This window comes from Diospyros lotus, chromosome 2 (assembly GCF_014633365.1).
Source record: "Diospyros lotus cultivar Yz01 chromosome 2, ASM1463336v1, whole genome shotgun sequence".
Classification (NCBI taxonomy): Eukaryota; Viridiplantae; Streptophyta; class Magnoliopsida; order Ericales; family Ebenaceae; genus Diospyros; species Diospyros lotus.
The window spans coordinates 38,526,601-38,540,559 of NC_068339.1; the positions used below are offsets into that span (position 1 = coordinate 38,526,601).

Below are 13,959 nucleotides of genomic sequence, written 5' to 3' on the forward strand. Positions count from 1 at the left end.
TTGCCCCAAGATAAATTTCCCTTGAGTCATTTAAAATTTCTCGGGTATTACAGTCTTGATGTCCATCTTCTAGATCTCATAGTCATAGTACACGACAATAGCTAACATCATTTTGATGGATTTCAACATCACGACAAGTGAAAAAGTCTTGTCATAATCAATTCCTTGATGTTGATGATATTCCTTAGCCACCAACCGAGCTTTATAGGTGGAAACTTACCCATCAATATTGATCATTCACTTGAAGATCCACTCACACCTAATAGAAACAATTCTCTCAAATGGATCAACCAAGACCTAGACCTGGTTGGAGTACATAGACTCTATCTCTGAATCCATAGCTATTTGCCACTTCAAGGCATCGATATCGCATATCTCCTCCTCATAAGTAGTAGGATCAACTTACTTGTTACTATCTCCATACAAGAACAATTTATGTGTATCTCCTCTATTGATAAACTATACCATCAATCTGAAATATGGGATACTCTACCAAACCTACGGGGAACCTGTGGATCATTAATCTGACTCGGTTCACCTTGCTCAATAATTTGAGTTAACATCTATGGAACAAAAGACTCTTTTTCTACCAAATTTATCTTCTTTCCCATACCACCTTCCTGGATGAACTCTTCTTTTAAGAAGATGATATCTTTAGCGACTACAGCTCTTAGGCCAGCCAGAAAATAAATATAATAACCTGAACTATTTTTAGAATACCCCACAAAATGACCCTTCTTAGATCTAGGATCTAATTTCTCTATCCTCAACCTCTTTACATGAATAAGACAACCTCAAATCCTAATATGCTTAAGACTTGGGGGTCTCCCAACCCATATCTCATATGGCATAGTTGATATAGTCTTAGTTGGAGCATGATTTAATAGATAAATCACAAAAAGAATAGTATAACCCCACAATGAAATAGACAAATCTGTATAGCTTAGCATAGACCGATTTCTACATTCAGCCACACTATTCAACTGTGGAGTATAAAGAGGTGACAACTGTGAAACAATACCATAAGCTTTAAGATAATCAAAAAATTCAATACTCAAGTATTCACCTCCTTGATTTGATCAAAGAATCTTGATACTCTTTTTTAATTAATTTTTTACTTTTGCCTTGAACTCTTTGGACTTTTCAAAGACTTCAAACTTGTACTTCATCAAGTACACATAACCATACCGTGATAAATTATCAGCAAAGGCCATAAAGTAAACATAACCACCTTGAGCCATAACATTTATGGGCCCACATACATTAGAATACACCAACCTTAACAATTTAGTAGTCGTTTCCCATTATCCAACAAAATGAGACTTAGTCATTTTTTCGAGAATACATGACTCACAAGTTGGCCCAAGTTTAGAACCTAAATAAAAAATAAACCCTCATTGAGCTAATTTCGTAAGTTAAGTCTCGCCAATATGACCTAGCCTAAAGTGCCACAATCACATGGGATTAATTTGATTATCTCGATAACATTTCTCTTTTAAGGTGGAATTAGAATTAGCAACTATTTGATAATTATGTTCACATGCATGTGTTTCAAAGAAATATAGACCATTTACTAACACAACTTTGCCTACACACATATTACCATAATGTATGTAACAACAATTGTTGGTAAACGAGAATTCATAATTCTACTATATGGGCTTAGGAATAGACAAAATATTCCTTATAGTATTAGTGTCGGAGATTTTTCGTTGAGTGAAATCATCCGGTGTGAGAGGTAGGAATGCTCTTTGTTTAGTTTCTATGTAGTGGCATATGGAGGCAGATGCTCACTGATGAGATCCATTAACCTTCGTTGTTGGGTGAACATTTTATGCGGTTGTAGTTGGTTGTGGCTAGAAAACCATTGACCAGGGTACACAAGATCAGAAAGAGTTTTTGATGTCAAAAAGAGTTCTGATATGTCATCTCGACCACATCGTACTTCATCTTAACATAATTGTCGAGTCCTATGAGTTTAATCAGTCCATGGCTCTTACTTGGTTGGGATGCTAGTCAGTGAAAGAATTATATTTTATGGTAATCAAGAGCCCTAATAAGTTAATTAAAGTATTGATTTCATTTCCATTAGGATCGTCCTAATATTATACTAGAGGTCATTCGGGAACTTTTGGAGTGTTGTGAAGAAATAAAGAGTTTTTAATAATAGACTGACGTGTTCGATTAGTGCCAAAGAGTTTGGTTTGTCCTAATTGCTACATGATGGTGAACTTAGAAGGTCACACACATACTAAGTAATGCATTGGATTAGTGATTCCTTATTATCGTGTGTTTTTAATCATATTAAGAGTTAATAATGATAATGATGGATGTGTTGTTAACAATTAACAAATGGATCAACAATCTATTAAGAGCTAATTGAGGGAGACCGTTAAGAGTTAACAGGGCCCTTGGTTCTATTAGGAGTTAGTGGTGGATCTAAATGCAATTTGGTGAAACTTTGAGAGAAGAACACGAAACGATTGACAATTGTTCTTGGATTGGTCGACAATTTCTGAACTACCTACAATTCGTCTTGCACGGTCGACAATTTCATTTAGTGGGATTAGATCTCATGTGTTTTTCTTCTGTCATTTCAGTCAGTATGCTCTACCGAGGCTATGATTGCATCTTGGAGACACAATACCATAAATGATTGCATCACAGCACTCCTCTAATTCCGATTTCCTACGATGTCATCTATCTTGAACTAATCAATCATGCTTTGATAATCTTCCAACCTTAGCACAAAAGTCCCTGATCTCGATACATCTTGACTTTTATCAAACTGATCCTTAAAGAAATATTTTTTATGTCATCAAACTATTTCACGAACCCTTGGATCCAAAAACATCACAGTTATATGTCATCACCTATTCTTGAAACTAGCTATGCCTTACCTTAGGTCATCTCAAACATAATCATTGCTTGATCTTTACTCGAGCCAACCTATTCGAGGTTTCTTATAACTGCTGTTTCCTCATTCTCGTAGGTATTTGTCACCTGATATAACCTCAAGTTTCTGATAATTGACCATGATCATCTTCTAATCATGTCATATAATTATCTCATCAAGAAATCTTTACAGTTTATTAATAAATTCTATCTGTCTCCAAATCTTCTTTCTGTAACTTAAAGTTTAATATCGATCGAAATCTAACGTTGTCTTCCAAGTCTAGCAATACTAATATCCTTGCATCGCTCGCTCTTTTGTTACTTGGTCGCCAAACTAATACACATTCATCTATATACCCATAACTCCTCGCACTTTTCGAAGTGATCCTCAAATTTGCTCGAACTAATCCTCGAGTAATAACGTTTCATGTCAACTAACTTTAGTCTTGCTCGATCCTTAAGACACCATCGCATGCCAATTGACTATAATCATACTTTACCATAAATAAAATCATCTGATTACTTTCCTTGTATCTGACCATCGGTTCTTTTGACTCCCAGTCAATCGTAACACAAGTTCACTTGCCAACTCACAATTTCTAGACTTGCTTCCTGACTCTAATGTCTAATTGTCTTGACAATAGTGCTATCAACTTTATTTGTACTATTCTAGCCTCTTAGTTCACACAATCTGTGACATCGTTATCATCTAATCAAAATCTCGGGACCATTTACCCTTAAGCGTCACAATGAAAAGCGTCACACGTATCCTTAATATTGCAAGGGTTTACTTTACTCCTCGATTATGCATTAATCATAGAAAATACCATAGCCTCTTGCAGTTGTTTTATAATTCACCAAATTCGAGGTAGATATATCTACTCTTAATTATCACATCTTTGATAATTTACGTCCTCAATCAAGCTACTTATAGCTAAGCATCCAATAACCTCAAGCTATTATTGGCAATTTCATCATTAAGAAATAATTCCGATAAATCTTCCGAGAATACCTTTTGGTATTTTTCATTTTTCTTACGACTTTTCACTAACCACAAGTGCATGTACCATATCTTAGTAGGCTCCTTATTTTCGTAACTTACTGACATCATTTTAATCATCACCCAGCTACACATCCTTGATTTGCCCACCAGGGCTATCTTAGACTAATCGTCTAACCCAACAGGACCTTTATTCTTCAAAATCGAAAATCTTAGATCTTCAATAGATTTTGATCTATTTCTAACATCCTAGCATATCTGTCATTACCTGTCTCTCTCATATACGCCAAAGATTCTCAAAGACATCAATCCATAACCATCCCACTAACTGGAGTGGGTAGGAACTTACGTCTCCCATGATACTCCGATTCTTACCGAATCGTGACTTTCACAACTTAAGAAAATCAATCTCTATTTCCTTAACGAGATTACCTAAGGACCTTCCAAATCTTTTCTTGGAAAACTTTAAAGTCTCATCACAAATCCTTAGATTCTCATCCCTTAAGGGAAATTCCTCGAAAATCCAAATCGATTCATCTTGGAAGATCACGGATCAGATCATGTTTAATGGGCTCCAATCATTTCTCTTTTTTTTTTTTTAACGAAATTCCTCAAGAATCATAAACCGATTTATCTCTCAAATCAGATCACGATATCTGGTTCTAATCATTTTCCAAGAACTCTATTTCCTTACAACAATTGCTCTCAATCCACCCTTCATCATGGTGCTTCCGAGTTCTTCTTGTCGGGTTGACCACTAACAACTTTACCTGATTTCGCAGGTCTATTTGTCCTATTAAACCATAGTCACAACCTCCGTTGACTAGACTTTCTTATCATTCCTTTAGGGTCGATACGACCTATCAAGCAACTCTTTTATTTTTTTCGATACCCGAACTCTACTTTGAACCGAGGTTTTTATCTTACTATTCATCGTCAGGGACTTGAACTGGCCATGTTGTATTACCCGAAATCTCATTTACCGAGAATTCACTGACTCTCGCATTTCGATCTTTAGATCCCGCTGACTATCGATGCAAGACCATTCATGACCCCATTGTCAGACTAGGTACCGAAGTATTCTACTCCTCGAGCCTCGCATTGTTTGTCATGTCACCTACTCCCAAGATGACCACGGACCCTGATACAATTCTTTAAATAGGACACTCAATCCATACTCAATCCATTTCATTTCGAGTTGATTCCCTAAGTTTTCGGCCTCGATCAATCACAGCTATTGGCACACCTCGCCTCCTAGACCATTGGGACTTAGACCCATATAAGGTACAGATCCTATTGGGCTGTCCCAGATTTTCAGCGTCTGATCGTCTCCCAGGCAGTCTACTGTGATGCTTCTATCGACGGGCTTCCCGTGCCTTATCGCAAGCCATCTATCAACTATCTGCACGTGGGTTCCTAGATCCAGATCTATCACTACAAATACCGAACCAATAGTGCCATCACGTTCCTTATCCCCTCTCTGCAAGTCACATCAATTGCACTACTATCACCTCATTAATTGATGCAACTCATACGCCATCACTTGGCCATCTTCGGCCTCTTGCTTGACCCAATCCTTTGGATCTCTGATCTTTACATCTAATTACCGAGACACTAAATGATCTTCGAAAATACTTATCATTTGATCCTAACTTTTTAACTAGGCCATGTCACATCAGACTAATAATTCTTGATTTTAATCATCTTTGATAACCATCAGTTATCTTATCTTTCATTGTACGAATTCTAACTAATGACCTCAAATCAATAGTCTCTAGATCTCTCAGATCCATAATCATGGTTACCGAGTCAACTTTACACCCGAATCATATCATCGGTTCCTAACTTCTATAGCTAGATCATTGTACTAACTTCCATCAGGCTTTTACTATTCACCAAGAATAGTAATCGTATACTGGAATAGTGTCTGTACATGAATAGTACACCAAGTGAGTTCCTAGGAAAGAGAGGTGGGTTAAAATTGGAGACACTTAAATACCAAGTCTTTCCTTAGCCAGAACTTGCCTAGACATGCACTTCCACTATACAACACTTAAATCCAATAACCTCTAAGCCTTCAATCGACAATCCTCGAACCTCCACTTAGGGTTCTTACTAACTAGTTCTATCAATATCGAATTCTCTTAAGTCTCTCAATTGCTATTCCCTAATCTCCAAATAGGATTTAAGTCTGATATTAACTTCATCAGAGTCACTTAAGGCTTCCAATAATCTTAAGCTCTGATACCAACTGTAATGCCCCGTTTCCCGGGCGCGTTATAAATTGGGACAATTCCAGGACAATAAATTTTTTTTTTCTTTCAAACTTAATTCTAAATCACATCATACCTCGAATCCATCCCAGAATTTCCAATCATTTTTCTCGAAAGAGAATCACTTACACATCAAATGCGGAAGCAATGATTGAAACCTGATATCTTAACATTAATCATAAATAAATTCTTACATCTTCAACATTTCTCAAAACGTTCAAAATCTAAAGTAACAGAACTTAAATACAGGGGCTACGTTACATACATTTCATTTCTCATGCACTCTGCTAAGTGCCATTTCATGCCTCATTTATCCTCGTATCTGCTACAATCTCCATCTAGAACGTTTGAATATTTCAGGGGCAAAACCCAAGTTAGATGATGAATCATCTAAGTAAGGGTACAGAAAACATATTTCGTGCATGAATGCAATGTCTTTCATCGTAGGTGTCAACTGCACCCCTCATGTTACCTACCATTTTTGCGGCCCCCTCTTTCGAAGCCGAGGTGTATGGGTGCACCCTTGGTAAAGTAGCGGTGCCAGTTCGTACTCCCTATGGCCTCAAATGCGAGTGATCAATGATATCAACATGTATTTATGCATTTCATAGTCATGTCATGTATGCAGTCTACGTGATGGATGCATATCAGGGCATGTCAATATGATGAAAACATTTTCGAGGAACATAAACCACTTACAAACCAAGCATTTTTCATAAACTAACTTTAATTGGGGAGTACCACTTACCTTCTCAAGCTTATCGGGCTACCTCGAAATTCGTGCATCGGCTCGATTTGCGTGTCAATCTCAAAATTTGCACAAATCTCTTCAACTTTAATACTCAGGCATCCTAATCACCATGTTTATTTAAATAAATATTAAAACCTATTTTTCCATAATTTCTGACATTTTCTTTAATTTTCTTTCTATTTCTTCCTAATTTTCCTCAATAAATCCAAACTAAATATTTCTAAACTATTTTCTCAAATATTCCTCTACGAAAATTTATAAAATAATATTCTTGAATTTCTAGAATTTTCTAGGAAATTTTACTTACCTTAACTCAGCATCTCTGACTTCCTCAGTATGCGTGTCATATCTTCGAAATGCGTGCCTGAACCGTTTTTCTTGCCAAAATCTCCGGGATATTATCAAAACATAATTTCCTATTTTTGGGATTTTTCTAAGATTTTTTTCGACATTTTTCCCATTTATTTTTCCTTTTCTTTTCTTTCTTCTTCTTCTTCTTCTTCTTCTTCTTCTTCTTCTTCTTCTTCTTCTTCTCCTCTCTTTTTTTTTCTTTTCCTTTCTTCTTTTCTTCATTTTCTTCCTTTTCTTCCTTTTCTTCTTCTTCTTCTTCTTCTTCTTCTTCTTCCTTCCTCTTTCTTCTTATTCCCTTCTTCTTTTCCCTCCTGCGTGCGACTACTGCCATAGCCGCACGCCTAGCAGCCGCTCCGCCTGCCTCCGTCGCCGCCAGCCGCCATTGCAGCTTCCTCCACCCTTGCTGGCCGCTACCCACACCTCCGCCGACCTCTGACGCAGCTGCTGCTGGTCGAACACGGCCGCCGCCGTGGCCCCCTGGTTGCGTCGCCTAGCTTGCGGCCATGGCTGTCGCCGCGAGCTTACGGCCACTCTGGCCGCTTTAGGCCTCACCTTGCCGGTCTCCTCCGCGCCAATCGCCTCCTTCTTCGCGCGACCAACTTCTATTGCGGTCGCTGCTCAGCCCAAGCGCTCTCTCTCAAGCTCCATTGCATTTCTCGGCCCTGCCTCTTCCCTCTCATTCTTTCCCATTTTATAGCCACTTCTGCTGCCAGCGACCCGCCTTGCCCATCCTTCTTGGTGTGAAAATCACTCAAGTGGCAGCCATCAATTGGCAGAGGGATGGGATCAAAGATTGCAGGGCATGGCTTTTCTCTTGCGTGCATAATCAATTTGTAGAGCATGGCAGCCATTACACAGCCAGCGAATGCACACGTATTCTCTCTCTATATATATATTACCTATATTTTATACTATATAAAAATATATATATTTAAATACCCAATTTCACCTTTATTTCACCTATGAAATTCCCTAATTGCAAATATAGCCTCAAACACTGAATTAAATTGTATTTCGATACAAAAAATTCAAAATTAATAATTTAGAGTTACTTGATAATGATGATTTTGCCCCAATGTCCTTATCGGGCTGTTGTTTCCTCCTGAAACTACTGAAGGGTTGCTTGTTACGCAAAACCGGAGCCCCCCTAGGGTTCCGTTGATTTTTCGGGAGTTTCCTACAACAATTCGGTTTTACAGCCTAATCAATAGCTGTATTTTAGCTGTACCGAAAACTGTTCCTGATCCGATTTCTTTCGATACCATAAATCCTATCTCGATACGCTTGTCGAGACCATATAATTTTCTTTAGACAATTTCACTCCAAGGCATTCCCTATAGTTGATTCGATACCTGAAATTGCTATAAAATCAATTTTTCGGTATCCTAAACTCATCGAAATTACGTGACAACTTTATACGAACATGGGGTATTACATAATGCATTGGATTAGTGATTCCTTATTATCATGTGTTTTTAATCATATTAAGAGTTAATGATAATGATGATGGATGTGTTGTTAACAGTTAACAAATGGATCAACAATCTATTAAGAGCTAATTGAGGGAGACCGTTAAGAGTTAACAGGGCCCTTGGTTCTATTAGGAGTTAGTGGTGGATCTAAATGCAATTTGGTGAAACTTTGAGAGAAGAGCACGAAACGATTGACAATTGTTCTTGGATTGGTCGACAATTTCTAAACTACCTACAATTCATCTTGCATGGTCGACAGTTTCATTTAGTGGATTAGATCTCATGTGTTTTTCTTTTGTCGTTTCAGTCAGTATGCTCTACCGAGGCTATGATTGCATCTTGGAGACACAATCTAAAAAGAGAAAGATGGAAGAAATTAAAAGAAGAAAAATAAAAGAAAAAGGAAAAAGAAGCAGCGTATGAGATACGCCACTCCACTTTCCCATCTCATTTGTTCATTTCATTGAGGAAAAAAAAGAAAAGGCAAGCTTATCCACTGTTCATCTTTTTCTTCCCTTTGCTTTATCGCTCTCCTATCTGTCTTATTCCTTATTTTTTTGCTCTAAACGTCGTGAGATGATCAGGTCATCCAAGGAGAACGTAGCACAGCTCGGAGTCACCTTCTTTCTCACTTGTCTAGAATGTGGGTGAGACAAAGGGTTCTAGTGTGGACCGACTTGGTCCCTTGCATCTGTGGAAGTGGCTTGGTCAACCAAAGAAGCAGGTTCCAGAGTAGGGGCCTATTTTTGCAGCTTAAAAGTTGTAACTTTTAGCTTCTATTTTCAAAAAAGCGGGAATGTAATGTTTGTTTTAACTTGTAGAATTCTAGCTTATAGTTTATACTAGCTTTTAAAAGGGATGAAAGCTTGCTTTTTCAAAGTTGGGGTACCCTAACTTCTACAACTTCTGATTAAATGGTCACATTTTAATAACATTTTTGTGATAATTTTGCCCTTATTTTTAAGAAAGAATTACCCTCCTGTCCACTCAATCAAGCGTCTCTCTTCTCCACCGCCATCTCCATTTTTAGATATTTTCCTCTTTCTCGTCATCTCCATCTCTCTCTATACATTAATTAATTTTTTTATAACACTTGAAACTTATACATATACATTAATTAATTTTTAAATTATCATTCTATAACTACTAAGGGTATTATGGATAATTATACAAAAATAAGTTATTTTACAACTTATGGTATTAAACACCACAATTGTTTAACTACAACTTATGAGAAGCTACAGTTGTAACTTCTCGGTATTTTAGAAATAAAAAAATAAAATAAAATAATTATTATTGTTATTAATTTGAAGTGATTTATAATTTATGGAGGTTTTGTGGATATGAAAAATTTAGTAGGGAATATTAAATTTATTAAATTTTTAAATGAAAATTAATAATAATAATGATAATAACGAAGCAGGGAAGTGGGAGACGTTGTGAAATGGGGGTGGCTGAGCATAACTGTATGAGTATATGTGTGATAATATATTATAATAATAACATATATTAACTTAGTTAACATATCATATGAAGATTATATATTATATTAACTTAATATATATCTAATGTGGATTATTAAAGCAAAGGTGTGAGAAGGTAATAGAATGGGTGCTATGCCTTGCTGCATGTATTTATATGTATTTATATATGGGAATGTAAGCTATGTTGGATTAGTAATATTATATTAATTCTTTAAATTATCCAATATTGTATATATATATATATATATATATATACATCTCATTGGTTTGAAGTCAACAATTGCCCTAGAAATTGGTTGAGAGAAGGAGACCAAAGGGGATGGGGGATGGCAGAGCACATGATTGCGCCTGGGAGGATGAAAGATGAGAGTTGGAGGGCAAGCCTCGAAGGTCGTCAATTTCAATGTTGTCTATGCGTGGTGTATATAAAATATATAAGTTGTTATTATATTAAAATCAAAGAAATAAGAAGAGGAGAGTAGCTGGTAGAATATTATTGGCTGCCGAGATATATATATATATTAGAATATCTGATGATATAAAAGGAGGACAAAAGTCAAAAGGCAGCAGCATTAGCAGTCCGTCCTTAGCGTCTCTTTTTATCTCTCGAATTTTCCCTGGGCAACGCTCCTTACAGCATCCTGCTGCATCACTTCCATCGCTGCCTCACTGCTTTGCCCATCTTCTTCCTTCTTCTTCCAAACCCATGTAGATAGCCTATAAATAATGGAAAGTAATCAGAATTCTAAGGGGAGAGATTAGAGAAGGCAGAGAGAGGCGGTGAGGAATTCGGGAGGACGAAGTGCGAGTAAGGAAGCTAAAGAAGGAAAAAGAAAGAAAAGTAAAAGGCAACAATGCAAGGCAGGGAGTCGAAGGCTGTTTGGGAGAGTTGGGGTTCTACTTCTCTCCTCATTTTCTTTTCCTTTTTGGCAGCGAGTTGAATAGTGGGTGGAAAGCCTCTGATGGAGTGAGTTTTCTGGCATCGAGAACCTTTTGTATAGCTTGCGAAGCTTAGTAAGACAAGTTCTTAATTCCCTCTTTGTGAGCTTTAATTCCTTTACAAGTCCTGTTATTCATGTTTTATTCCTTCCCTTGCTATTATTCGGTTTCACATATTGATTGTGTAACTATACGCAGTAACCATCTTTATGATTGGTGTAATATTTCTTGTTAATTGACACAGGGCCTTGTATCGCCCCAATTCCTTAGGAATGATGTTGCACCTGGTTGGATTAGGTTCCAGATGAGGTGTGTATGTGCCGGTTGTGGGCCTTGGGTCTTTGTGTGTGAAATTATTATTTATTTAATTATAGTTGAAGATGGCAGTGCGTGTTGGGGTTGGGTTGCATATATTGGGGGTCATGCTTTGTATGTATGGAAATGTGTGAGCATTGACATGACGATTGGTCTAAGAGCCAATTTGGGTACTTTAGGTGAGCATATGCATTTAGACCACTTTGCATGGGTATATTCCTATATGGACGTAACATGGCCTGATGCTTGGTTTATGGGGGCCTTGTCATAACGTTTATGCTGCAGAAGCCATTGCATTTCTTATGTGTTGCATTACATGGTTCTATGTGCACGATGATTCTGATTACTCGAAGTACCACTTTCGGACGGGAGTACCGATCCGAGACTATTATCACGAACGGGAGGACCATTTCGTTTCAGGCGTGAGTACCGACTTGAGGTTGGCATTCCTCACATAAGTATCATTCCATTTTAGGCGGGAGTATCGACTTGAGGTTATACTTGGTTGTGGTTTTATGTTTGCCAATTCATGGCAGCGGCAAGTTTGTTGAGGACTTGGGTGCCGGTATCTTCTATGTGGGCCCTAAGGACCATTCTATGCATGTGTTATTTATGTGGTTTTCATTTGACTTGTGGTTCATATTGTGCATGTGTATGTCTTGGGCGGGGGTGTGGGTTGTTGCTTGTTTTTCACGTGGCGTGCGGGTGGTTTAGGGTTATATCTTCAGCTATACTAGCCTTGTTTCTCGTTATACTTGCTGAGTCTTGTGACTCACATTTGTTTTACTATCATTTCAGGCAAAGGAAAAGCCAAGATCGCGGGGGCGAGGGTGGCAGTGCGTAAGTTAACTGGATAGAACGGTGTACAAAGCAATCCCATCCATTCGAGTCCTATGGCGTCTAGAGTCTCTGTGAATGTCAGAAACTTATTTTGTCTTTTCTTTTATGATGTACCAGTATGGACTTTGTATATATGGGCCATGTAACTGCGAGGGTACTGGTTGGCTATGTATGTATGTATGCGTTTTGTGGCTTCGCTTCTGTTATGTCAGGTTTCGTTTGTGCTTGCTGTGTGGATGTTTTGTCCATGTCTACTTTTGTGCCACTGCGTGACGACCTTCTTATGGGTCTCCTATGCTAGCGAGAGTTTCGAGAGGCAGGCCGTTACAATAGCAAATGAAGTTCACAACTTATTTTAAATTCTATAAATTATAATTTGAGAAGTTAGAAACTATAATTTCTCTAATTAAGCTGTAACAAACGGGGCCTAAATTGGCTTAGAGAAGCTGTTTGTGACTGAAGAAGTTTAGGTCTAGGTGGATCATAGATGCAATTGGCGATAGCGTTTCAACGGAATGAGGTAAGAGTTACTTTTGTATTTCATTTTAATATGTGTATTTGTCTATGATTGTCTATACCTAATCTTGTAATGGTTGTTATGTATCCTTTCTACTGGCTAACTTTTGATGTGAACTTTTCACTCTATATTCATCAAATTTAATATATGCTTTTAATAAGTGACACAGATTATTTATAAAGATAAAATAAAAGCTTATTTCGAATACAATTCAATTATTAGTATTTACCCTTTTTAAAACTCATCTAGTTAAACATTCAATTAAGAATGGACTTTCTCAATCCCCTTTATTTGAAAAGTTAAATAATACTATTAATAAATAACGTAATATTGTTTAAAAATAAAAAATGACAATATGGGGCACCTTAAATTTTTAATATTAAAAGAGGGTTTTACCCTCAAATCAAATCACGAATGAACTAATCCACTCCATCCAATAGATGTTTGGTTGTTTGAATTCAGTTAACTTGTGGATCCTTTTAGTAAAAATTCATAGTCGATGCTATTTGTTTATATTAAGTAAATTTATTAGACGTGCATTAAATTATATATATTAAATTAATATGTAAAATTTTGTGCATTAATTTATCCTTAGAATTAAAGCTTATGTCGTAACAAACAACCATATCTTGTCAAGGGACTGGAATGTCTAAAGTGGGAGGGGGGCACTAAAGTTTAGGTGGTAACAAACAAACCAGGCGTTATCAAGAGACTAAAATGTATAAAGAGCCCGGGAAAGTTGTTAATATCAATGATCTCTCACTCTTAAAGTCCTAAATGATGTGACGTGAGGCTGTCCAATCAAAGTTTATGAATATTTTTTTACTAATGGCACTAATCATTAATCTCTCTCGCCCAATTGCAATTTTTTTAAATACCTAATTATAAATTTATTCTAAGTTATCTTATTTTTTTTTTTTTTCATTTCTATGGCCACCTTCAACGAACGTCTCTTGTTATCTCATCTCTCACACCCTGACTACCATTGCATCTTTCCTCTTCATGGCAAGAAAGATGCAACGACAATCGATGAGTGAGAGACAAGGCAACACGAGACGAGGTAGCGAGAGGAAGGCGACGACAAACGGTTGCTAGAGACGATCATAGAAAATGAAGAGAGAT

The 13,959-nt window shown here is 37.1% G+C and overlaps 1 protein-coding gene across 2 annotated transcripts in view; it reads left to right on the forward strand.

The window, feature by feature from the left end:
* The window catches only part of LOC127795663 (triphosphate tunnel metalloenzyme 3-like), a 35,010-nt gene extending 22,452 nt beyond the window's left edge, over window positions 1-12,558 (forward strand). The window contains exons 1-2 of one of the 2 annotated variants that reach the window (XR_008021845.1): window positions 10,817-11,240; window positions 12,279-12,558. The gene's annotated coding sequence lies outside the window, so the exon portion shown is untranslated. Of the gene's footprint in view, window positions 1-10,816; window positions 11,241-12,278 lie in introns of those variants that run through there. The other variant, XR_008021844.1, reaches the window with a different exon arrangement.
* The last annotated feature ends 1,401 nt before the right edge of the window (window positions 12,559-13,959 follow it).